Source organism: Podarcis erhardii (genome assembly GCF_964252035.2).
Source record: "Podarcis erhardii genome assembly, chromosome: 2".
Lineage (NCBI taxonomy): Eukaryota > Metazoa > Chordata > Lepidosauria > Squamata > Lacertidae > Podarcis > Podarcis erhardii.
In genome coordinates, this window is record NC_138498.1 from 126,873,126 (window position 1) to 126,897,367 (window position 24,242).

At 46.6% G+C, this 24,242-nt stretch overlaps 1 protein-coding gene across 7 annotated transcripts in view; it reads right to left on the reverse strand.

Annotated features, from left to right (window-relative positions):
- The window catches only part of LOC309334648 (uncharacterized protein), a 193,453-nt gene that overhangs the window by 78,324 nt on the left and 90,887 nt on the right, over nucleotides 1-24,242 (reverse strand). The window contains exon 1 of one of the 7 annotated variants that reach the window (XM_081849117.1): nucleotides 16,371-16,528. The exons of 5 other annotated variants lie outside the window; for them this stretch is intronic. The gene's annotated coding sequence lies outside the window, so the exon portion shown is untranslated. Of the gene's footprint in view, nucleotides 1-7,284; nucleotides 7,831-16,370; nucleotides 16,529-24,242 lie in introns of those variants that run through there. One more of the 7 variants, XM_081849123.1, reaches the window with a different exon arrangement.

Sequence of the window (24,242 nt, forward strand, 5' to 3'; positions counted from 1 at the left end):
AAAAATCCTTAAATAAGAGACATGGGGGAATGATTAATGGACTTCAATGTCTGTACACTAATGCGCAAAGCATGGGAAATAAACAAGATGAGCTTGAGCTCTTGGTACAGCAAACTAAATATGACATAATAGGCATCACTGAAACCTGGGGGGATAAGTCCCACGATTGGAATGTAATAATGGAGGGATACAATCTATTTCAGAGAAACAGACCAGACAAGAAAGGAGGAGGAGTGGCGTTATATGTCAGGGATGTGTATACCTGTGAAGAGATCCAAGATTTAGAACCTCAAAGCCAAAGTGAGAGCATTTGGGTCAAAATTAAAGGAGAGAAGAATAACAGGGACCTCATTGTGGGAGTTTACTATAGATCCCCAAGCCAAACGGAGGACATAGATGATGCCTTCCTGGAACAGATGGCCAAGCATGCAAAAGGAAGGGAGATAGTAGTAATGGGGGCCTTCAAATACCCGGATATTTGCTGGATGTCAAACTCAGCCAAGAGCATAAGGTCAAACAGATTCCTCACTGGCCTTGCAGACAACTTCATTGTCCAGAAAGTGGGAGAAGCAACAAGAGGAACAGCCATTTTAGATCTGGTCCTAACCAATGTTGATGACCTGGTTAGTGGGGTAGAAGTGGAAGGATCATTAGGCGCGAGTGATCATGCTCTTCTGAAGTTTACTATACAGCGGAAAGGAGCAGCCAAGCATACTAAGGCTCAATTTCTCGACTTTAAGAAAGCCGACTTCATAAAACTTAGGGAAGTGCTGGGTGAGATCCCATGGACAGTAATACTAAAAGGAAAGGGAGTTCATGATGGCTGGGAGTTTGTTAAGATTAACTGAGTTAAGATTAAAAAAGGATGTGTCCTAAAAATGGAAAAGGGGGGAAACCACCAAAGAGGAATTCAAACAAATAGCCAGCACGTGTAGACACAAAGTTAAAAAAGCTAAAACACAGAATGAACTCAGGCTTGCTAGAGAGGTTAAAAGCAACAAAAAAGGCTTTTATGGGTATGTTCGTAGCAAAAGGAAGAACAAAGAAACTGTGGGGTCACTCAGAGGAGAAGATGGTGAAATGCAAACAGGGGACACAGAAAGGGCTGAACTCCTCAATGCCTTCTTTGCCTCAGTCTTCTCCGATAAAGAAAACAATGCCCGACCTGAAGAATTTGGAGCAAATGATTCAGCAGAGGAAACACAGCCCAGAATAACTAAGGAGATAGTACAAGAATACTTGGCTAGTTTAGATGTATTCAAGTCTCCAGGGCCAGATGAACTGCATCCAAGAGTATTAAAAGAACTAGCAGATGTGATTTCACAACCACTGGCAGTCATCTTTGAGAATTCCTGGAGAACAGGCGAAGTCCTGGCAGACTGGAGTTGTCCCTATTTTCAAAAAGGGGAAAAGAGAGGACCCAAATAATTACCGCCCAGTCAGTCTGACATCAATACCAGGTACAGATAGGTAGCCGTGTTGGTCTGCCATAGTCAAAACAAAAAATTCCTTCCAGTAGCACCTTAAAGACCAACTAAGCTAGTTCTAGGTATGAGCTTCTGTGTATCTGAAAAAGTGTGCATGCACACGAAAGCTCATACCTAGAACTAACTTAGTTGGTCTTTAAGGTGCTACTGGAAGGAATTTTTTGTTTTATCAATACCAGAGAAGATTCTGGAGCAGATCATTAAGCAAACAGTCTGTGAGCACCTAGAAAGGAATGCTGTGATCACCAATAGTCAGCATGGATTTCTGAAAAATAAGTCATGTCAGACTAACCTGATCTCGTTTTTTGACAGAATTACAAGCCTGGTAGATGAAGGGAACACAGTGGATGTAGCCTACCTTGATTTCAGCAAGACATTTGACAAGGTGCCCCATGATATTCTTGTAAAGAAGCTGGTAAAATGCGGTCTTGACTATGCTACCACTCAGTGGATTTGTAACTGGCTGTCTGACCGAACCCAAAGGGTGCTCATCAATGGTTCCTCTTCATCCTGGAGAAGAGTGACTAGTGGGGTGCCACAGGGTTCTGTCTTGGGCCCGGTCTTATTCAACATCTTTATCAACGATTTGGATGATGGACTCAAGGGCATGCTGATCAAATTTGCAGATGACACCAAACTGGGAGGGGTGGCTAACACCCCAGAGGACAGGATCACACTTCAAAACGACCTTGACAGATTAGAGAACTGGGCCAAAACAAACAAGAGGAATTTTAATAGGGAGAAATGTAAAGTATTGCACTTGGGCAAAAAAATGAGAGGCACAGATACAAGATGGGTGACACCTGGCTTGAGAGCAGTACATGTGAAAAGGATCTAGGAGTCTTGGTTGACCACAAACTTGACATGAGCCAACAGTGTGACGCGGCAGCTAAAAAAGCCAATGCAATTCTGGGCTGCATCAATAGGAGTAAAGCATCTAGATCAAGGGGAGTAATAGTGCCACTGTATTCTGCTCTGGTCAGACCTCACCTGGAGTACTGTGTCCAGTTCTGGGCACCACAGTTCAAGAAGGACACTGACAAACTGGAACGTGTCCAGAGGAGGGCAACCAAAATGGTCAAAGGCCTGGAAACGATGCCTTATGAGGAACGGCTAAGGGAGCTGGGCATGTTTAGCCTGGAGAAGAGGAGGTTAAGGGGGGATATGATAGCCATGTTCAAATATATAAAAGGATGTCACATAGAGGAGGGAGAAAGGTTGTTTTCTGCTGCTCCAGAGAAGCGGACACGGAGCAATGGTTCCAAACTACAAGAAAGAAGATTCCACCTAAACATTAGGAAGAACTTCCTGACAGTAAGAGCTGTTCGACAGTGGAATTTGCTGCCAAGGAGTGTGGTGGAGTCTCCTTCTTTGGAGGTCTTTAAGCAGAGGCTTGACAACCATATGTCAGGAGTGCTCTGATGGTGTTTCCTGCTTGGCAGGGGATTGGACTCAATGGCCCTTGTGGTCTCTTCCAACTCTATGATTCTATGATTCTATGAAAGTAGGAAAAACCACTGGGCCGGTAAGATACAATCTAAATCAAATCCCTTATGAATACACAGTGGAAGTGAGGAACAGGGTTAAGGGTTTAGATTTGGTGGACAGAGTGCCTGAAGAACTATGGATGGAGGCTCGCAACATTATACAGGAGGCAGCAACGAAAACCATCCCAATGAAAAGGAAATGCAAGAAAGCAAAGTGGCTGTCCAACGAGGCCTTACAAATAGCGGGGGAGAGAAGGCAAGCAAAATGCGAGGGAGATAGTGAAAGATACAGGAAATTGAATGCAGATTTCCAAAAAATAGCAAGGAGAGACAAGAAGGCCTTCTTAAACGAGCAATGCAAAGAAATAGAGGAAAACAACAGAATGGGGAAAACCAGAGATCTGTTCAAGAAAACTGGAGATATGAAAGGAACATTTTGTACAAAGATTACCATAATAATGGACAAAAGTGGTAAGGACCTAACAGAAGCAGAGGACATCAAGAAGAGGTGGCAAGAATACACAGAGGAATTATACCAGAAAGATATGGATGTCTCATACACCCCAGGTAGTGTAGTTTCTGACCTTGAGACAGACATCCTGGAGAGTGAAATCAAAAGGGCCTTAGAAAGCACTGCTAATAACAAGGCCAGTGGAAGTGATGGTATTCCAGCTGAACTATTTAAAATTTTAAAAGATGATGCTGTTAAGGTGCTACACTCAATATGCCAGCAAGTTTGGAAAACTCAGCAGTGGCCAGAGGATTGGAGAAGATCAGTCTACATCCCAATCCCAAAGAAGGGCAGTGCCAAAGAATGCTCCAACTACCGCACAATAGCACTCATTTCACACGCTAGCAAGGTTATTCTTAAAATTTTACAAGGAAGGCTCAAGCAGTATGTGGATCGAGAACTCCCAGAAGTGCAAGCTGGATTTAGAAGAGGCAGAGGAACCAGAGACCAAATTGCAAACATGCGCTGGATTATGGAGAAAGCTAGAGAGTTCCAGAAAGACATCTACTTCTGCTTCATTGACTATGCAAAAGCCTTTGACTGTGTCGACCACAGCAAACTCTGTCTCCTGAGAAATCTCTATGTGGACAAGAAGATACAGTTAGAACTGGATATGGAACAACTGATTGGCTTAAAATTGGGAAAAGAGTTCAAAATTGGGAAAGGAGTACGACAAGGCTGTATTATGTCTCCCTGCTTATTTAACTTATATGCAGAATTCATCATGCGAAAGGCTGGGCTGGATGAATCCCAAGCCGGAATAAAGATTGCCGGAAGAAATATCAACAACCTCAGATATGCAGATGACACAGCCTTGATGGCAGAAAGTGAGGAGGAATTAAATAACCTTTTAATGAGGGTAAAAGAGGAGAGCGCAAAATATGGTCTGAAGCTCAACATCAAAAAAATGAAGATCATGGCCACTGGTCCCATCACCTCCTGGCAAATAGAAAGGGAAGAAATGGAGGCAGTGAGAGATTTTACTTTCTTGGGCTCCATGATCACTGCAGATGGTGACAGCAGCCACGAAATTAAAAGACGCCTGCTTCTTGGGTGAAAAGCAAGGACAAACCTAGACAGCATCTTAAAAAGCAGAGACATCACCTTGCCAACAAAGGTCCGTATAGTTAAAGCCATGGTTTTCCCAGTAGTGATGTATGGAAGTGAAAGCTGGACAATAAAGAAGGCTGATCACCCAAGAATGGATGCCTTTGAATTCTGTTGCTGGAGATCAAACCTCTCCATTCTTAAGGAAATCAGCCCTGAGTGCTCACTGGAAGGACAGATCCTGAAGCTGAGGCTCCAATACTTTGGCCACCTCATGAGAAGAGAAGACTCCCTGGAAAAGACCCTGATGTTGGGAAAGATGGAGGGCACAAGGAGAAGGGGACAGCAGAGGACGAGATGGTTGGACAGTGTTCTTGAAGCTACCAGCATGAGTCTGACCAAACTGCGGGAGGAAATAAAACACCACCTAACAGGGTGGATCCAGTATCACCAAATAAATGAGGTCTTCATAGCTGACAAGAAAAAGGGTTTTGCAATTTCAGTATTGGATAAAGAATTATTACAAAACAAAATAAACATAATTTGTAAAATGTATGGAATCTTATTGGAGTGGAAGGATATGGATGAACAGGTAAAGGCGGTAATGATAAAATTGGCTATGAAGTAATAACATCATGGGAAAAATTATGGAAGAAGAGTTGGAATTTTACCCCTTGTGAGGCAAGTAGAGGGGACACTTCTGCCTATGTGGTGGCCATGTGAAAAAATCAAGGGCTTCTGGGATACGGTGTATGAAGAACTAAAGAAAACATTTGAACAAAATTTTACCCCCCCAAACAGAAGCCTTTTTATTGGGAATATTGGATGTAGATATACCAAAAGAAAATAAGGAAATATTTATTTATGCCACAGTGGCAGCGAGAACATTAATTGCCAAAAAATGGGAAAAAGGAAATAATTCCGACAAAAAAAATCTCTCTTTGGAGGAGGGTCCCTGGCACTTGGGGAGAGACCATAAATTTTGTAACTACTCCAGGTCAACACTATCTTTCCCCTTAATTCTTCATGAAGTTTCCTAATACCAGTTATACCATATGGCTTATACCATTTTCTAAAATTCTCTGATTATCCCTGCTGTGTTTTATTTAATGGAAATTGAGACTGGTTTCCTAGGTGAAGCTTTTTCCACATTCTAAACAGTCCCTTGCAGGAAATATTTCACAGAAAATTAGATTCACCACCTGAATGAAGCTCTTGCTACATTCCAAGCACTGATCTGGTTTCTGACCTGCATGAAGCTTTTTCCAAACACTCTTCTGTATGAAGTATCCTATGGGAATAGTGGGTGGAGCTGCGAAGGAAGCTTTACTCACATTTCAAGCACTAATTTCTTCCCCCGTTAGTTCTTTCATGTGAAGTGAGGCTCTCCTTCTGAACAAAGAGCTTTCCTTGATGGGAAGTGGACTGGGAGCTCTGACTAAAGTTCTCTCCACACTCTGAATATTTATACGGTTTCTCCAATTTTGTGGATTTTTCTTGTTGTCTCCTTCCTTCTTCCTTTCCAATTCACCACCTACAACCTACAACCCATGGCATAGCCTCAGGAATAGATAAGAGTCTGAAATGATTGAACAATGCAAATGACTGCTTGCGAAAGAGGAAGAAGGGAAGGGAGTTACTGGCTTTTTTGGCTGATATTATCTAACTTATTTATGGGAACTGGAGATTCGAAAAGCCTGGCTCGTTCCAAGGATGGATTTAATTTGGCTCAGTCGTAGGATCTGCTCCAACTCCAAGCTCAGTCATTTCTTTGCTCAACCAAAAACAGACAGATGGTGAAAGGGAAAAAGAGAATTAGACAGGATGTACCTCCACGTCCCTGAGATCTCTGAAGCCTACATGGAAGAAGGCCTGGGCAGCTCATAGCAGCCTCCTCATGGTTGGAAAAGGAGGACTGGTGGAAGAATATTCCCAGACAGAACAGGAGATACATCTCCTATGGAGAGATGTATCTCTCAGAAATAGACTGGAAAGAGAAGCTGCTGAATTGCAACTTATTACCAAACTTAAAACCATGGAGAGACCTGGTCTGAACAAAGACATTGGATTCTTATCTCATTATACATGACAAAGCCATTTTTCACCTTCTCACCCCTTGCTTTTTCCTGTAAGACCTATTGCACCTTAATAGTCTTCAACAGGCTCATCACAGCTAACTGCCAATCACCCATTCCCACCACCCTTCTGAGTAATACCCCTCCCCACCTTCTCACTATATAGAAGGGTCTGGTGACTTCTGTTTCAGTGTATCTGAAGAAGTGTGCATGCACACGAAAGCTCATACCTAGAACTAACTTAGTTGGTCTTTAAGGTGCTACTGGAAGGAATTTTTTGTTTTGACTATGGCAGACCAACACGGCTACCTATCTGTAACTCCTATGGAGAAAACAAAATAAAAAAATTCCTTCCAGTAGCACCTTAAAGACCAACTGAGTTAGTTCTAGGTATGAGCTTTCGTGAAGAAGTGTGCATGCACACGAAAGCTCATACCTAGAACTAACTCAGTTGGTCTTTAAGGTGCTACTGGAAGGAATTTTTTTATTTTGTTTTGACCATGGCAGACCAACACGGCTACCTATCTGTAACTGGTCCTATGGAGAGTTGTGGGTGTGTTAACATCTCAGATGCTGTAGGTGGCGCTATGGGGCTCCCTCAAAATAGAGGAGGTTTGTCCTTCAGAGATCTGTATGGAATTTCAAAACTGATCTCATGATCCAGCAGGGAGCCTTACCAGGGAGGCCACGATCCCACGATTCTCCTCCTTTACTTCCTTCTGCAGAGCTCTCTGGTCAGGATCCAGCAAAGCTCAGTCCTCCTCTGTGAAAGGAACAGCTACATCTTCAAAGCACACTGGACCCTAAGGGAAAAAGGGAGCACAAAGATGATCTTCCACACATTGCTCTGTTCTTTTCTGTAACAATTTTCTTGTGTATTTAAATGATAGGTTTTAATCTTTGTGTAAATGGGGGAATTCCACAAAATGATATTTTATTATCTATATGGCACTCATCTTCAAGTAAATCTTTGCAAGCATTCCCATTTTCCAGATGGAAGGACCTCCTCTCTCTTCATCTGGTGGGGTGGACCCTCCCCCTGCCCTCAAGCCAACTTCAAGGGGCACCAGGAGGGGGAGGGGAGGGAATGGTTGGTTTGTATCTGTCTGTCTTAGGAGACCATGGAAGAGTGTCTCTTTGGGAGTGAGATCCAGTTGTTGGAAGGTAACAGCACCAGCTGTGGGTGTGGAGACCCACAAGGGAGAGACATAAACAACTACCTGACATTCTTAAGGCAGCCCTGTTCAGGGAAGTTTTTAATGTATGACATTAATGTATGACATAATAGTATATTTTTCATTTTTGTGGAAGCCGCCCAGAGTGGCTGGGGAAACCCAGCCAGATGGGCGGGGTACAAATAAATTATGATGATGATGATGTTGTATAATATAATATTGTTGCATCTGGGACAGAGGAAGTGGTCCGGTTTTGCTGCTGCAGATGCAGACGGGCTTTTCTTCTCCCTGAGCTCCCCCCACGTGGGAATGTTCCCCTCTGGCTGCAGCCTCTGGTCACAAAGGTGACTTTTCCCTCCCTCTGAAGGGGGTTTATTTCCTTGACCCCAAGCCCCCTCCCCAAAAAGGAAGGCAGCATCTGGATCCCAAGGAAGAGCAGAGCTGCAGATCTCCTGCGAACTGGCCCCTCCCTGGCTTGGCAGAGAGGACAAAGGGGGACCCCCTGCTCCCCGACTTGGGGGTCTCCCCCCACTGTGCATGATCTGAGCAGGGACCCCCATGCCCCCTCCCTGCCCCCCTGGGACCCCCTTCTCCCCATTGCACCCTCAGGGGGAGGAGAGAGGAGACTCACCCGAGTCCAGGAGAGAGAAGAAAGCAGGAAGGGAGGGGGGAGGGGGGAATTTACCCATGGAGGACCTTGCCCCTCCCCCTTCACTTCCTCTCCTCTCTAGGAATCCCGCTCTGCTCCCTTTAACCCTTGCCAAGCCGAGTCCTCCCCTCCCTCTCCCTGCCGGCACTTTTCCTGCTTCTGCGCCTGCGCCCTAGGGGCTGCCCCCCTTCCCTCCCTCTGCCCCAAGGAGCCCACATCCCACCAGACTAACTGCAAGGGAGACGGGGGGGGGGTCCATGGGGGGGTTAGCTTGGCTCTCCCCTCCCCCCACATCGAGGCTCCTGGATCCCGAGGAAAGGCTGGGAGGGAGAAGAGGCGAAGGGCTGCCTAGTGGCGGGAGGTGCCGTGAGCTCCGAAATGGCTCCCTCCAGACACCCCCCCCCAGGAACACCCTCCAGCTCAGGGGGGGGGGGAGGGAGGGAGGGGGGCTTCCCAGCCAGGAGACCCCTCCCCCCTCCCGAAAATAATCCCCCCCCGTCAAGCGTGTTTTTCTGCTAACGCAGACGCGACCCGGGGGGGGAGGAGGGGGCGCGTGAAAAAGAAAGGGGGAGACCAGGCTGGTGGAGAGAGGGGACCAGACTCCCCTTCAGAGCCAGAGGGACCCCGGCCACCCTTTCCCCGAGTTTCCTGCCAGAAAACCAGTTTCTCCTGGGCTCCCAGAACCACATGGAGGCAGGAGACCCATTTCCCACCCCAGAGCAGGGCTGGACCAATCAGAGGCCTCTCCATTGGGCAGCTGGCCAATCCCCTTTCAGATTCCCCTGGGCCTCGTCCTCTCCTTCGCCTGGTTTCCTGAGGGAGTTTTCCCCCTGAGTTTCCCTCATGGCTGCTCCCCCTCCCAGCTTCTCCTTCATTTCTCCTTCCTTCTCTTCCTTTTCCTCTCCCCCCCCCCATTGTTTGGCCAGGCAGGCTCAGGAGGAGCCCATGGAGGCGGCAGGGCCAGGAGAAGGGGTTTCCCGCCCTTTTCCGAAATAGGAGGGAGCGCCATTTTGTTTTTTCCGGAGGCCCCAGCCGCTCCCAGAGTCAGCACTAGGAGAAGGGCCCCACCTGCAGGCCATGGGGAAAGGGGGGCTCTTCCCCAGACAAGGCTGGAGACTCCCCTGCTGGCCCCTCGGGGTCCCAGGAGCCTTTTCTGGATGGCCCTCGCTTCTTCCTCCCCCTCAGGCAGTAGTTCAACAGGAGAAGTCTGAGGGGGCCAGTGGAGCCCAGTGTGGGGACTGGGGAAATTGCTGAACTGGGGTCCTCCCAGTCCAACTGTTACCGGAAAAATCCGAGGCCTCCCTTGGACAAAAAGTAAAGACACCAACCAGAGTAAATTGGAGCAAATCAGCAGCCTGTAGGCTTGGTCTTTATTGAAGAAAGACTGTCGCGACAGGGTGCTCCCCTCACTTGCAGGTGAGAGGAAAGACCCAGAATAATGGTGTGCAAGACCTTATAAAAAACTTTTGAAATTCCCCTCCTCTAGGTCTAGCCCACCCCCAGAAACATCATGCATACATCACAGAAAGGAGGGGTTGAGGGAGGAGTTGGTGGTAACCTGAGTGTCCTGTCACCTGGCTGGTTCCTCCCTTCCCCCCTCCCCAGGAGTACTTTCCAGGAGACAGAGGGGAGTTGGCAGTTTCCTGCCCCCTGAGGGAAGATCTGATCAGAGTCCTTTGTTCCAGTCCATGCTGAATCCACTCCCATATGCAAGTTTGTGATCTTGATTGTCTTCTGTCTAGGACCATCAGGGTTGGCATGGCAACTGGGCAGGGCTCCTGTAGATGTGCTGGGATGGTGAAGGGATTATGGCTGCCCTGTATCAAACCTTCGCCATTTTGTATTCCTTCCTTCATGGAGTAAAATAAAAGTGGAACAGTGCAAAACCGATGTATGGTTGATTTTCTATGAATTTATAACAGAAGCATAGCGTATGTAGTGTGAGTGTGAGTGTGAGTGTGTGTGAAGTTTGTAGAAACTGAATGATTGGGGATCCTGCTACACAGCCCAGACAAGAAAGAGAGGGAGCTCTCGGAAGAAGAAGCCATTGCGGAGAAGAACCGGACTTGGCTGTTCTCTGCTGAGCGTCTCCTGCCTTTCTTCCAAGGCTTCCTGGGGGCTGCCATGGCCAGAGGAAGAGCCAGCCCCCCCCCCGAATCCCCTGCAGGACCCTGGGGAGCAAGTTGAGCCTGCCTCAGTTTCCTTCCCCAAGGCTTTGGGGAAACCTTGGGAGGAACCCCAAATGGAGCTCAGACTCCTGGCAAATTGGGAAAGGAACATGAAATTACGCTTTCCAGATGAGTCTCAATACAATACGATAATTGTTATTGTCACTGTCCCATACAGAACAACAAAATTGAAAAAATGTACACCAGACACTCAAAAACCAACAATCCTGCTATCCCAGCTATCCCAACCTGGTTAGCCCCCTAAAAACTCTGATACCCCATAATTAAAGAAGAGGCAAAGCGAAGGATGACGAGTTCCAGATACGCGACGGACTGCTCATCCGCAAAGGGGCCCTCTACGTGCCGGGAGACGAACTCCGCGCGAAAGTACTGCAGCAGTTACACGATGCGCCCAGCGCCGGGCACTTCGGCAAGGACAAGACGGCGGACTTAGTAGCCAGAGATTTTTGGTGGCCCAAGATGAGGGGAGAAGTCGCAGAGTACGTTACTAGGTGTGACACATGCCAAAGGGCCAAGCCAGTATACAGGCCGCCGGCGGGACTGCTGGAACCGCTACAAACCCCGCTCGAACCATGGGAGAGAGTGGCCCTGGACTTTGTCACAGATCTGCCCAGCTCGCGGGGCAAAACGGTGGTACTCGTGGTCGTAGACATGTTCACCAAGATGGCGCACTTCATTCCTTGCACGAAGGTGGCCACGGCGGAACAGACCGCCAAACTGTTCATAGACCACGTGTTCAAAGTGCACGGCTTACCGCGGTCCATCCTGTCCGACCGGGGTCACCAGTTCATCTCGAACTTCTGGCAGAAGCTGCTGGGCATCCTGAACGTCAAGATCAACTTAGCGTCGGCACGACACCCGCAGACCAACGGACAAGCGGAGAGGGTCAACGCCATCATGCAGCAGTACCTGAGATGCTACGCGAATCAACAGCCATCGACCTGGGTGGACTACCTACCGCTGGCCGAGTTTGCCTACAACAACATGAAGCACGTGTCCACGGGGGTGACACCGTTCTTCGCCAATAATGGGCGGCATCCCAGAACCTTCCCGGGATTAGAAAGAGTGGGGGAGGGGGAGCCACAGGGAGCAGAGGCCTTGGCAGCGGAGCTACAGGAGGTCCACGAGCAACTCCAACGGCAGTTGGAGCTAGCAAAACACGCCTACAAGATGCAGGCAGACAGACACAGGAGAGTTGGGGAAGACATCCAGGTGGGGGACTGGGTCTGGTTAGCAGCCCAGGCAGTGCCGGCCAGATCGTTAGCTAAGAAGAAGCTCGGACACAAGCAGCTAGGGCCTTACCAAGTCGCACAGATCAATCCAGTAGCCTTCCGGTTGACACTCCCGGAGGGTTCCAGAATGCATCCGGTCTTTCATAGATCAGTGCTCACACCCTACAAGGCACCCCACAGGTTCCAGGCGCCAGGGACCGCACCAGGCCCGCTCAGCGAGGCGCCCACAAAGGGGGGGTCACCGAGAGCAGAGCCACTCAACGAGGTCACAGAGATTTTAGACTCGAGATGGGGGGAAGAGGGGGTTGAATATCTCCTCGCCAGGGAAGGTACCCCGGCCAGCGCCAACAGGTGGGTGCCTTACTATGCGGTGGAGGAGCACTACCTCAAAGACGAGTTTCATGCACTATTCCCACACAGACCCATGCCGGCAGATTATTTCAATGAATATCTTTTCACACCCACACTCTCAGCCAGCACGTTCCAGGGGTTCTCATCAGCTGAGGAAACGGCGCCAGAGACTACCTCCCCAGAAGGATCAATCTCAGGGTTTGGCACAGACCGCTCTTATTGGTGGGAAGATCAACCAGAGGTGGGGTGGAGCAGGGAACTGCCGGGAGGGCCCTTGCACGCAACGTCACCCGAGGCAACAGGGGGAGAGGGGGACATGGACGTGTTGGGGGAGGATCCTGGGTTCGAGCACACCTGCAGAGAGATGGAAGCAGAGGAGATCGACGTCGACGAGCCCGTCACGGACTGGCAGGATCCAGCCGGCTGGCGGCACACCAGGGGGGATGAACTGTATCCTGCACTCACCCCCACAGCACTGGAGCACCCGGAACCCACACCAGAAGAGGGGGAAGGGGGGGCTTCGAGGGGGGGATGGATGTCAGGGGCTCAGGAGCAGAAGCACAGGGAAGAGAGGAAATGGAGAGCGAAGGGGAAGAATCTGAGGGCAGCGTAGGAGAAGATGACAGTGGCCCAAGAGATTCCATGAGCCTCTCCAGCGAGTCAGAAGATTCACAGAAGGGGGCGCCGGTGGCCAGGGCAAGGGGGGGTCCCAAGGGGGACACTCCAGAAGCAAGGGGCCAGCGGGGACTCCCAGAGCAGCAGTTGGAGATCAGGACCAGCTTACCCACCAGAGCATAGTGGGGGGGAAGAGTCCCAGGTATCGGGGCCAGCGTCTCCCCCAGCAGGGAGAGAAGATGAGTCAGGGCTGACCACGCCTCCATCGGAGAGTCAGGCAACGGAGGGGAGGTCAGGTCCAGCTAGCCTCCCGGAAGAGGGAAGCAGTGACAGAAGCAGTGTAACGGTCAGGAGGAAGGTCACTGGGTTGGCGCGAGCGCCAAGTTCAAATGTACAGGCGCGTGGGACAGCAGAGAACCAGGATTGGGAACCAGGTCCTAAAGCCCGCCGGAGGCAGGGGGAGGAGTCAGGGGACTCAGTGTCAGAAGAGTCCAGAAAGGGGAATGCCCCAGCGGACAGGAGGACCTAGAGGAGGAGAGAGCAGAGGAAGAGGTGGAGCAGGGCTAGAGTCTTAAACTGGTGTCAGGGGGGAGGAGATTCAGACGGAACTTCGGCGGTCTAAGGTTTAAGACGTAGAGCTGCGCGCCACGGCTTTGAAATGGAAACTGAACTTCAATAAAGACTTTTGTATATAACGACGACCTGGCGTTGGTCCTCTGTGAGCTGGGATCTTGGGCAGCTCTGACACTGAGAAACCTTCTTCTTTTGCCAATGAACTTTGCCTCTGCGTGATTTATTGGGAACCAGATGCATCCACTCCAAAGAAGCTTCTGCAGCGCCTTGGCATTGAAAACCCAGAAAAAGAGACGGAGGGGAATGTGTGGGTCACAAGGTGGGAGTCGTTGGAAAGGAGTCGCTGGGAGAGGCAGAAGGTTGTGTTGAGCAGGCGAGGGAAGAGCAGGAGGAGACAGAAAGAGCCCCAGGGAAAGACGAGGTTGGGCTGAGCTGGTGTGGGAATGAGAGGCAGAGAATGCAAAGCAACTCCGGAAACGGTGAACAAGGCAAGCTATGATCTCGTTTGAGGAAAGGGAATTAAGATGCCTGCTTCCTCATCCCCAGTGGATTAAAATGTCCAAAGATTAGGAAAAGAAGAAAGAAGAGGAAGCAGGATTGGATGAACATTATGAGAGACCATAATTTTCCATTGTGACTTGGCTGAGGTTTGTTGGAACAGTTTTTCAAAGGCTTTATAGAAACTGGACCTAGAAGCTGGAGAAATACTAATTTGGATTATTAGACGATCATTATAAGAGTCATATTGCACTGTCTGAGTTGGTTAAGATTTGAAAGCTGGACTAGGGAGGGAGATGAAGGGACTGTGTCATCTTGGTGAAGAGGAGAAGAAAAAGAAGAGTTTGGATTTAATATCCCGCTTTATCACTACCCGAAGGAGTCTCAAAGCGGCTCACATTCTCCTTTCCCTTCCTCCCCCACAACAAACACTCTGTGAGGTGAGTGGGGCTGAGAGAATTCAGAGAAGTGTGACTGGCCCAAGGTCACCCAGCAGCTGCATGTGGAGGAGCGGAGACGCGAACCCGGTTCACCAGATTACGAGTCCACTGCTCTTAACCACTACACCACACTGGCTCTCAAGGCAGCCCTGTTTAGGGAAGCTTTTAATATTTGATGCATTGCTGTATTTTAATATTTTGTTGGAAGCTGCCCAGAGTGACTGGGGAAACCCAGCCAGATGGCAAGAGTATCAATAAATCATCATCATCATCTATTTATTGTATTTTATATTGAGATTCCTTTATTTTGAATTTAGGAGGACACACATAGGAAGAGGAGAGTTGGAGGTGGGAGGGACCTGCAAGGAACGCAGGGAAGGAAGGATCTCTCAGGATGGGATACGGGGAGAAGGGGGGTGACACAGGGGAGAAGTGGGGGAGCCTGCCTTTCTATGTGTTGACGAACGATATGATATATATGATACAAATGTCATAAACAGTATTTTCAGTTTATATCCCCCCTTTTTCTCTTTTCTATAAATTTGTATTTTGTAAGGGTTGTTTAATATTTTTTGTTTTATTTCTCTTTTTTGGTTTCCCCTCTGTATGAATTCTTCGATGGGAAGTGAGATGCGAGTTATTAGTGAAGCTCTTCCCACATTCCAAGCACTGATATGGTTTCTCCCCTGTATGAATTCTTTGATGCAAAGTGAGATTGTTCTTCCAACTGAAGCTCTTTCCGCATTCGAAGCACTGATAGGGTTTCTCCCCTTTATGAGTTCTTTGATGGGAAGTGAGCTTCATCCGCTCTCATTTTGCATTGTCTGAGTTGGTTAAGATTTGGTTAAGAGGGAAATGTATGGAAAGTGTCATCTTGGTGAAGAGGAGGAAAAAGGCTGGATACTAAATGCAGCTGGGTTTATTCTGGAGTGCAAATTATGAATAATTGTTGCTACAGATGATTTTCAGATGGAGATGGGAGTTTCCTTTTCGGTAGTGGCCTTCTTGGTAGTGGCGCCTGCCCTGTGGAACCCTCTCCCAACAGATGTCAAAGAAAAAAACAACTACCAGACTTAGAAGACACCTGAAGGCAGCCTTGTGGAGTGGTGGTTATAGGGTTAACCTCCTGCATGTCCTACATCTGGGGAGGAGCTTCCTACGTAAAGGGAAGCTGCAGGTTCTTTGTCTGTGTGAAACAGTTTCACTTCTGTCCGGGAGAGAGAGACACACAGCATGTGTCTGAGCTCTGGTGGAGTTGTTTGTTATTTTACCTACTGATGTAAATAAAGGCTGTTTATATAGAAGAAACAACATGTGGACTTTTCCTTTATCGCACACGGAAAGCACTCGCTGCTCGCTCTGCTGCTGCCTGGAAGAATATATGCGCAGAGGAAAGTGCCGGACTCAGGCAGTAATCCAGGCGGTTCTGGCTGTACGCTTTTGTACTGAGTGTGAGAAGCAAAGTCCAGCTCTGAGCTCCTGCCTGAAGCTGAGGCAGTCGTGATTTCGCTGGTGAAAGCGGAGCTTGCTGCAGGAAGCATCTTTGAAGCACCGGCCGGCAGAAAGCGTCAGTAAGCTTAAAGCCCCAGGAAGATGGCGCAGCAGCAATCTCATGAATCTTTCAATGTGCCTTTTGAAAGGATAAATGGCCACAATTGGGACGAGTGGTCTCGCCAGATTCGTTATTGGTTAATGGGCAAGCAGCTCTGGGAGTGCCCCCAAGCCGATCCAGTACCAGCAGCTGCAGGGGCTAATACGGCCGAAGTGGAAAGGGCTGCTGGCGCAGCAAAAAAGGATCAGAAAGCCATGTCCCGTATTGTAATGGCCATGGAGGCTTCACAATTGCCTCGTATTGACGGTTTGTTGACTTGTCACGGAATTTGGCAAGCTTTAATGTGGGTCCACCAGTGCACAACAGCTGGGGCCAAGATCCATGTGATACGCTCCCGGTTTCAGAAGAGACTGTCCCCAGGGGAATCGGTACGTGACCACATTGTGCAGATGCTGGCCATTTTCACTAAGCTGCGTCAGCTCAACGTACCTTTCCCAGGTGAGCTGAAAGCTTCCACTCTGCTGAGCTCTTTGGACAGGAATTATGAGAACCTGGTTCTGACAATGGAAGTTATGCTGCCTGCGGAGCTGACGACTGAATATATTCGTGGGAGATTGATTGATGAACAGGAAAAATGTCAGAGGGTGGGGAGAAGGCACAAGCTGCAAACCAAGAAAGAGTGGAGGGGCAGCAAGAAGCATTGAGGACTCAGTAAAATCCTTTGTCTCCAAGCGCTGTTTTCGCTGTGGGTCTACGTCACATCTTGTGAGAGATTGCCCTGCAGAGGCTCAGGAGCCGGTGGTCAGCCAGATACCAAAGACTTCTGCCTTAAGCTGTCAGCCAAGGGCGACATCAAGCTGATGTGCTGCGTAGACAGCGATTGGGTGAATCTGGCAGATAGGAAGTCCGTGTCCAGTATGGTGGTAAAATTTGGGAGCTCTTTGGTTGGGTGGAGTTCCCGAAAGCAAAGTCTCATAGCGCTCTCATCTACTGAGGCTGAGTTCAGTGCGCTTTCTGAGATTTGCAGGGAACTGGAGTTCTGTGTGTTTGGTTCAAGAGATCTGCGGAGAGTTGTTTGCCTGTCACTGTTTTGGAAGACAATCAGCTCTGTCTGAAGTTGGCAGAATCTGAGCAGTTTAAGGCCAGGACCAAGCACCTAGACATCTGTTTCCAGCATGTGTGTCAGAGTGTTCGGGCTGGATTAGTTGCATTGAAATACTGTCCCTCTGCCTGGAATTCTGTATTCTGCTCTGGTCAGACCTCACCTGGAGTACTGTGTCCAGTTCTGGGCACCACAGTTCAAGAAGGACACTGACAAACTGGAATGTGTCCAGAGGAGGGCAACCAAAATGGTCAAAGGCCTGAAAACGATGCTTTATGAGGAACGGCTAAGGGAGCTGGGCATCTTTAGCCTGGAGAAGAGGAGGTTAAGGGGTGATATGATAGCCATGTTCAAATATATAAAAGGATGTCACATAGAGGAGGGAGAAAGGCTGTTTTCTGCTGCTCCAGAGAAGCGCAATGGATCCAAACTACAAGAAAGAAGATTCCACCTAAACATTAGGAAGAACTTCCTGACAGTAAGAGCTGTTCGACAGTGGAATTTGCTGCCAAGGAGTGTGGTGGAGTCTCCTTCTTTGGAGGTCTTTAAGCAGAGGCTTGACAACCATATGTCAGAAGTGCTCTGATGGTGTTTCCTGCTTGGCAGGGGGTTGGACTCGATCGCCCTTGTGGTCTCTTCCAACTCTATGATTCTATGATTCTATGAACCTCGCTGATGGGGAGTTCTGTGAAGGTCTGTGTTTGGGGTAAGTGGTGTTTAGATAGAAGAAACAGTGTGCAGACTTTTCCTTTATCTCACACGGAAAGCACTTGCTGCTCGCTCTGCTGCTGCCTGGAAGAATTTATGCACAGAGGAAACGTGCCGGACTCAGGCAGTAATCCAACAGCCCTGTTTAGGGAAGCTTTTAATATTTGATGGATTACTGTATTTTAATATTTTGTTGGAAGCTGCCCAGAGTGGCTGGGGAAACCCAGCCAGATGGGAAGGGTATAAATAAATTATTCCAGTTACAGATAGGTAGCCGTGTTGGTCTGCCATAGTCAAAACAAAAAAATTCCTTCCAGTAGCACCTTAAAGACCAACTAAGTTAGTTCTAGGTATGAGCTTTCGTGTGCATGCACACTTCTTCAGATACACGAAAGCTCATACCTAGAACTAACTTAGTTGGTCTTTAAGGTGCTACTGGAAGGAATTTTTTTCTTTTATTTTGTTTTGACTATGGCAGACCAACACGGCTACCTACCTGTAATTTAAATTGAGAATACTTGAATAATAAAAAGGGAAATAAAAAGTGAATAGAGAACAAAGAAATAAAAAGGGGGGGAAGGTATATTACAATATGTCACTATATATGCAAACAACTACAGTACAGTTCCATACATGCTTCTGTAGTATATAGGTACAGTGCTTTTTTGCTAAAAAATTGTTCAGGGTTACTCTCATTTTGACTCAAGAAAATCACCATTTTATAGTTCCAATTGGGAAAAATAAATACAGTAAATGGACAAAAGAAATCATCTCAAGAACTCAGGAGTCCTATTGTTGTGGATTAATTTAATCTAGTTATGCTTATTCTGGATATATTGTTTTCCAACCTCAACATTTCCACTATTCAGAGGTACAAAACATGCGTGTTGGAAAAAGAAACACAAAAGAATTGAATGATACAAACTTCCAACAGATGTATATTCCTTAAAAAACCGAGGTATGGAACCAAATATCATGATATGTGTTAATACACTTTAGAATGTATATATTTCAATATAATTATGCTTTATGATATTGGAGAACCTTGATCTATTTTGACATATTATTTGATATTACCAGCTGAAGAAGGCATTTACTCCGAAACAGGGCCCTGTCCTGGTCACCACTACTGAGTTGTACAACTGATTCATACTCCGGATACTTCTTTTTGGCCCTATTAGATTCTTCATTCTGACTATATAATATGGACTCTTTCTGACTGCCATTGAGACTTGTATAAAACAATTGTTGTGTACTGGTATTTTATGTTACAGATAGGTAGCCGTGTTGGTCTGCCATGGTCAAAACAAAATAAAAAAATTCCTTCCAGTAGCACCTTAAAGACCAACTGAGTTAACTCAGTTGGTCTTTAAGGTGCTACTGGAAGGAATTTTTTTATTTTGGTATTTTATGTACCTTTATACTATATCGCCCTCTAGTGTCTTATAGGTTGCTTCCAGATCCACAGTGGAAGGGTCCAACTTCCTTGATTTCCTGGGGTCGCGGATTCGGTGCCATTGACGTGGACGGAGAAATACGATGGGTCCCAGCTCGGTGCTGTTACGGAAGGGGGGGGGCATGCCTTCTTCACCTTCTTCTTCGCTACAATATATCAATTCATTTCCAATTGTCAATGTCAAAAGGGACTAAAATCTATAAAATTCATAGAAAATCAACGTGCCAGTTTGCTCAATTTCTCTAGGACTCCATCACACCTCCCCTGTCCAGCATAATCCCTCCAGCAAGGTGTCAAGACCCTAATCCTTTCAAATTGCTCTGATCAGCCTTTCCTCCAGGCAATGTCAGGTGGCAGACTATGCATATTTGGGACTATTGTTTTCTCATCCCCAGGAAGTGTTTATCTGTGCATATCTCCAGCTCTGCATATTCCCCCCTCCCTCCTCCATATGTTAATCTGTGTAACCCAACCTCCCTCCTCCATATGTTAATCTGTGTAACCCAACCTCCCTTTAATATATTCATGATGTAATCTGTGTAACCAAACCTCTCTTTAATATATTCATGACGTGTTTTGCACTGTATTCTGGGACATGGAGGGAGTTTCAAAAACTCATGTCACCCCTTTCTCACTGTTCAATCTCGCCTTGAACCTGTTGCGCAATAAACTTGGATCTTCTGCAGTTTGCTCCTGTCTCCGGCTGAGCTCATTTTCCTCCGCAGGGACCCACGGACTTAGTCCGATGAGCTGGGTGGCAGAGTAGCCTCGCACCCAGATTTTTGCCGTAACAGTTGGCGCCCCAACGTGGGGCATGCGGTTCTCCCGCGTTGCTGACCGGGGGCCCCGAAATCTTCAGCCGGCACCAGGCCATTTTGCCTGGGAAGATCCTTTGGACCCCCGGCCATCTTCCGGGCGGTAATCAAAAGCCCCAGGAGTTCAGCCGGGGAGCAAAGAGGGATCCAGCCGGCTTATCATCATAGAAGACACGTGAGTATAAGGAAAAGGAAAAATCCAGTGCACTGGTGGGAAAGGGGTGGAAATCTCCTGGCAACTGAATTCTCTGCCCTCCTCTCTATCGCTCCTTCTCGCCTGTCTCTTGGTCCAATTGGTGAGAGAGACCGTGGACTGCTGCTCGACCTGAAAGGGGGGTTCTGAGCTCTATCTCTTTCTCTAAAAACCCTCCAGCCAGCCGCACCAATTGGGAGTCCGAAAGTAAGACGGAGAGACCCGGCTTGGAAAGACAGCCGACTCTCCGCAACGGGTATCCCAGTTGAAAGCAAGGGGTTGGAGTTCTTTTTCCGAACTTCCCGAGCGTCCTTCCTAGGGGGCAGGAAGGGGTCTTGCTTTCTGTATCAATCCCAGCCGCACTGGTCGGTGCCACGTAACACGTGTATCGTGCGTGAGCCCGCTTCCAAAAGCAAGGGGGATTTTCGGTTCAAAACTCTATCCAGGGATCACCCGATCTGGCACCGCATGGCGCGGGCGTTCAGTAGGGCCCCTTTTCCTGAGATTGACGATAGGTAGGAGGTTGCCAGGAGGGATAGCCCATGAGGAATTGGGCGGGATCGGCAGAGTGGAAAAGGACCCCAGGTTATTGACTAAGGAAATAGGAAGGAATACCGGATAGCTAGAGCTCTTTAAAAACCCTCTAAGGAAGTTGCCAAGCGACTAAAGACCCCTCTTTACTATGAATCCTGTATTAAGTATATCAATCTCCTAGATATACCAATCCTTACCGCCCTTTCTCTTCCCTCTTTCTGTCTAGACACGCGTAAAACATAAAATGGGTACCCAGGCTTCCAAACGCGAGCGGGCTCACTCTGGGAAGAAGGCTTCTAGAAAGCCATCTCAGTCTCAGAAGGACCCTGACTCTCCTCTCCAATTTGTCATCACGTATTGGAAGACGATTCCTGGCCACAAATTATTATCGAAGCAAAATTAGAACCTCTGTTCTGAAATCTGGCCCGCCAGCACCGCCTCCGCCAAGCCCGAATTGCGTTGGCCGGCTGGTTAACTGGTGGTGTTTGAAGAGGCAAGGAGGCTCTTAAAACCATGTGGGACCTTCCTACTAATTTCACTTAATGAAGCTAAAGGAAGCAGCCCAACTCCTTGCAATAACCAACTAAAGGATGAGAGTATATATGTTTACATGTTGTCTGTTATGTGTGTTGTGTGTTAATACATATATGAGAATATGTGTGTTTACATGTTGTCTGTTATGTGTGTTGTCTGTTCCTTCTGTCTCTGACAGACTGCCTTTCTTAAGCGCGCATAGTTTAAACTGCAAGCTTGCTTCAAAATTTTAAATTTAAGGAAGCTATGCTGGACCTTATCAGTCCTAAATAAGACAAAATGAGAATGAAGGGTGCAAATGTTTACCCCACCTCTTGCTTTGCTGCAACTTTTCAGATCGTGAGTCTACAGTCTATTTTGGAATGTGAATGTTTCTAATGTGAATTAGATGTTTCTGCTGCAAAAGCGTAGGTGAGCACCACTGCTCTCTCAAGCTAAAATGCAGTGTATTTATTTCATGAAGCACATGCCTATGAAAGTATGGTCTTCCTTCTAAGAAAATATCTGAGTCCAGTTTTAACTTTGATTTGGTTGGACAGAAGAGTTATTGTAAGGCTCCTGATATCAGGCCTCTTTTCTTAGAAAATGCCCCCCCTTGTTTCATTCTGTCTCTTTCAGGTTTTTTTCCTTTTTCTCTTCTTCTGTGCCAGGTAAATTTACTTCCGAGTAAGCTTCCTTTAAAGGAAACTGCAAAAGGGGGGGGGGCATAGATTAGGCTTAAAATTGTCACTTTTGTATTCCCTTTAAATCAAATCTATGGCTGTTTTAACTATGCTTTATAAGAGATCCTCTCCCTATCTTAAGAAAATGTTCACTTCAATCTTTCTTTAAAGATCATTTGTCTAGGAACTTGCACTCTAAGGAACTTGCACGTCTAAGGAAGTAAACTCAAACTAATCTCAAGATCTGCTAAAGGGTTCTGTATAAAGTTAGGAATTTTTATTTTCCTCTTCCTTAGTACATGATAGGAGCACTGATTGTGCTCTCTTCCCCAGTAGTGCCTGTATACATAAGAATGTGTGTGTAGTACAAATCTTGCTGTGAAATCTTGCTGTGAACCCTATATTTTGGAGGGTTGGACTAGATGACCCCAGGGTCCCTTTCAACTCTCCCAATTTGTGGCTGTGTGGAAGGACATGTGTCCGCAAGCATCGCAGGGTAATTCTTAAATTCTGGTGTGGTGATGGAGTTGAAATTCAGCCTAGCTTTGCTCTCTAGTTTTAAAAGGTGAGAGGTGAAGCTGTGATGTTTTGAAGCACAACTGGTAATATCAAGCATTTGAGTGATTACAGTGTTTATCATTTTGTCTACTATTTAAAAATCAGACAAATACATATGGGCCTTGACCAATCCTGTAAATAAAGGGGCAGGAAAATTTTTGTCTGCAAATGGTAAGGCCGAAAAACTTAGAATGTTAAAAAATAATAATAAATAAAATAAAAATTCCTATGAATTCTGACTCTCTGGCCATTTTCCCATATATAAGGGCGCGGCATTGTTCCGCGAATGGCCAGAGGGATATTAGCCCTTTCCTGTACATAAAGGACGCAGTCGCTTTGCTTGGGCTGAAATTGCTAGCTTTTGTTGGTGAATACTTCAATTGCTGAGTTTCTCTTTTTTGTTTTAAATCTAACCCTCTTTTAAACTCTACTCCTTACCCTTCCCTTATTCAAATTCTAATTTTGCCAAAAGATGCAACATTTCAATAGTAAAAAAAGATTTGCTGAGACATGAACTCCGCACATGCACAGAGACTAGATCAGCTTTAAAAAAAAAAAAAAAAAAGATAGGAAAAGGAGAGAGAGCGAGAGAGGAAGGAGGGGGGGAGAGGAGGTTTATGTTAAAACTTGGAACCATTGAGAGAAATCACCCTTAATGTGTCCCAAGTTTGAAATCTTAACATGCCAAATTCTTTTCACAGGTAAATATCAAAGAATTCCACCCCTCAATGGGATTTAAGTCACAGACTTTGTTTGTGTGCATTTTAGGAACAGCATTTCCTGACAGGCTTCTCACATGAAATAATTTTCCCTTTTAACAGGATATGTGAACAAAGTGTTTGTCCCTTTTTCCTCCCACAACAACTTTCTTTCTGTTCTGTGAAATCCCTGCTGTATTAGTGACTTCCATCTCTTCGTGGCTTTGACACTTTTAAAGTTACAAATAATCTGTTTCCATTTATTTAATCCGTTTTTCCATGATGTCTATGAAATTAATCGAAGCATAACCAAACATTGTTTGTGGAATGGTATTTGTTTACCTTTTGCCTGAGCATTTCTTATTAATTCTGTCATTTTGGCTAGTTCAAGGTACTTGCACAACTTTAAATTGCCATTAAGTCATTTTCCAGTATTTTGCTATTAACATTCTAGCCGATGTTGTCACATCAAGAAACACTCTTTTATTTTCATTGTTACTTCAGATTTCTTAAAATTCTGTGTCTTAGCATTTATTTATTTTGGTTCCTCATAGGTCATTGTGTGTGTGTGTTTGTGTGTGTGTTTTATTATTATTTTAACTGTGTCTTTTAAGTCCACCCTGCCCTTACAGGATATCATTTCTACAAGTGTGTTATTACAGATCCAATGAAAAGCTTCGCTACCACGAGACTTATTACCTGCAACAACAACAGACACAGTTTTCAAAGTGGCCACAGCAATTTCTTTCAAAGGGGAGGAGTTGAATTGCAAGGAGATTTTTTGACTTTTATATTCAACTGATATTTAATTAGTTTGTTGTGTATTATGTGTTATTATGTAGGAATGTTGAAATGTGTTTGACAGTGTTATTTCCACAAAGGGAGGAATTTGTGTGTGTGTGTGTAATTGTCTTATGTTTAATGTATACTGCCTTATTCCTTATACCCCAATGGAGGATTTTCATACACTTTATGCTTTCTAATGGATCAAGCTATTGTGTAGTTCAATGTTTAGATAACCACATTTCGCTGTCCCACCTGGCACACTGCCAACCTTCCCTACCCATTTTAAAATGTGTTAAAACTCGCTTTACCAAGGAG